Raw genomic sequence first — 2,865 nt, 5'->3', positions numbered from 1 at the left:
GGGTTTATGTAGAGACTACACTGACTAACCTTTTTTTTTGCAATCACAGGAATCTTTGGACTTAACTGGAATAGAATCTCAAACTTCATAGCCACCAAGACTGCAGGACAAGTGCGAAGCTTCCACAAGAAATGGGCAGAGACTATGAATGTAATTCAAGAAACAGAGAGCTTGGAGCATTCCTACTTTTTAATGCATGTTGATCCTGGTTGCATTACAACAGACCTGGAGGATCCACTGGGACTCATTGAGACGGCAACTACGACTGTTACAACCACCCCCTTGTCCCCGAAGAGAAGCAGGAATGCACTCGGAGAAAGTAAGAAGACCCTTGGTATTGATGATGACGCTCAGGATTTTGATTCGTCTGTTGGGGTTTTTGTTCCTTCTGTGGGCGGGAGGGGGTGATCGAAAGCGATGGAAGCAGAAACTGCAGAAAAACGTCGCCAGTTCCCCCAAGAAGTCTCCCGAGAAGAGGAAGAAGGAGAACCACAAGAAATCAAAAGGAAAAAGAACAGCTCTCCCGTCTCTCAGCTGCCGTTCAAGAATGAAGTCGCCTCAGAGACCGAAGAAGAAAAGTAAAAAACTCAAGCTACTATTGGACTAAACGGGGTGAATCAGGAGGTGTTAGTAGGCAAGTAAAGTCGCCAACAAAGGAGAGTGAGAGTCTCCCGAAGAAAAGTCCTGCACCATTCGTGGAGGGTCAGGTTTTTCATATAGTGAAAGATGACATGGAAGAAAGTGATGTTGATATTGATGTGAGTGATGAAAGAGCAGCTGATGATTTTTGATAAGTCTCCAAGTACCTCAGTGACCCAGCAAGAAAATACTAAAGAATTACCAGTGAGGAAGTAGCGGAAACTGTGGAATGTAAGAGTTTACAACCGGTGAAAGAAAGGCTATGGTACAGAAAGTAGGAAAAAGTTGGTGTTTAACTTTTCAAACCCCCAGCTCAAGAATATGAAATGGATATGAACACCATTACTGAAGAAGAAAAAAAAGTGCATTTTGAGTACTTTGACAGCAGAGGTGTTTAAGACGCCGAGAGGTATTTGAAGATTCGGAACTACTTGCCCGGGTTTTTGGAAGCAAGTGAAACCAAAATATGTTAGAAAAACAGCAGTTCGTGCGGGTCTGAAGAACTGTGGTGATGTAAATTCCATTGGGAAAGTGCACGAGTACCTTGAGAAAATCGGAGCAATAAATTTTGGGTGTCCAGAGAGTAATTATGGCACTCCTTTAATTGTTGGAGTGAAACAGAAAGAAAAGGTAGCCATTCCGAGCAAACCGGTGACCAAAGTAGACAGATCGGAAGTGCCGCCCCAGAAGCAGAAAAAGAAGTGGGACTTTTTCCATGAGTGAAGGAGGAGGCCTTACCATCAGCCATGACGAATCTGGGGCAATTGTCGACGCTGTCATATCCCTGAGGCTCCTCGGAATAGGGCCAGTCTGGGAGCTGGGAGGAGTGGAGGCCGGCTTGAGCATTTTTAAGCTCGTCCGCTGTTTGGAACACGACCCAGATACACCAGCTCCATTCTCTGTGTCATGCATGCACATGCGCTTATTACTCTTGTATTCTGCTCACACTTCCTTAGCAGAAGTAATGGTTTGTTAGGTGGATATTATGATCCGCCGCCCATATGTTGAATTTGACAGTTGCAGCCCCCCACGAAGGCTGTGAGCTCAGGTGTGGAATGGACATGGTCCTGTGTCGCAGAGTGCGGCCGCACCGCCATACATGAAGGTGGAGTGCAGGTTGTAGGCTGGTATCACTCCCACCCGACTTCCCGCCCACCCCTCGGTGCGGGACGTAGAAACCCAGTTCTCAGATGCAGCAGTGGTTCGCCCGCCAAGATGCCCCATCCTTGGCATTATTGTGAGTCCCTATTGCCCCACCAACCGGAGCGAGGTTTCTCAGATCAGATGTATCGTGCTAGACAAACCGCCCCACGAGAATGCTGGCAACGCGGAAGGAGGAGCAGCAGCCACCGCTGTCCGGGACGCCGTACAAACTCCGTGGTCCGTCAGCGAAGTGATTCCAGGGGCGTGGGGGGAAGTGTGCCAGGGCATCAGGCTATGGTCGGCGGCGCGGAGAGGACGGGATGGCAGTCGAGTGGCGGGGGGAATGCGGGGACAAGTGACCAACTGGGAGAAGGCGATAGCGTCCCTCAAACACCATCTACTCCTCATCTGTATGGGCCCCTGCAGGCCGTGCGCACTACCTTCCTCGCTGCTGTGAGAGAGTATATGGATAGCTATTTTTGCGATTGGCTTAGAATAGTGTGAGTCGCGTCTGTTCTCGATTATGTGATGGCTTCTTTATATATATAAGATGATGACACCTTCACATTTTCCTTGCGATATGTTACAAGAGACTCAACAGGAGTTACCAAATACAGGTATGTGATGTAAGTTTTATTTACTTTCAAAGGGAATTGTTGTTTAATTTCACTTCGTTCTACAAGTAAGCTTGAAATTTGTATATACAGAATTTTATGTCCCTTTAATTTGTCAATAAATATACTAATCAGCAGTTGTAGTGTACTTTTTGAAAATGAAAAATGTTATATTATGCCCAGCACTGTATGGAAAATTTGAAACTATAATCGTGAATCAGTGTGAATGGACACATTCAAATCAGAGCAACATTCGACATAATAGTACACAGTTCGGCAGTAATATGAATGCTAGAACTACAACGTTGGTGAATAAAGTACATATATTGCTATTGCGTTGGTGTTACCTCTCCAATTCAAAATAATTCTTATCCCTCAACCCTTCCCAAAATGCTGCGACGTCCTTCAATATTCCCCACGTGTTTTTTTGTGTATCTGCCTGAACATCTATCACCTTTTCAGTCAGCCC

The 2,865-nt window shown here is 46.0% G+C and overlaps 1 pseudogene; it reads left to right on the top strand.

Moving 5' to 3' along the window:
• Positions 1 to 2,286, top strand: part of LOC119587392 — a 2,637-nt pseudogene extending 351 nt beyond the window's left edge.
• Positions 2,287 to 2,865: the final 579 nt, after the last annotated feature.

This window comes from Penaeus monodon, chromosome 22 (genome assembly GCF_015228065.2).
Source record: "Penaeus monodon isolate SGIC_2016 chromosome 22, NSTDA_Pmon_1, whole genome shotgun sequence".
Lineage (NCBI taxonomy): Eukaryota > Metazoa > Arthropoda > Malacostraca > Decapoda > Penaeidae > Penaeus > Penaeus monodon.
The sequence above is the reverse complement of the archived record's forward strand: the minus strand, read 5'-3'. Positions and strand labels throughout refer to the sequence as shown.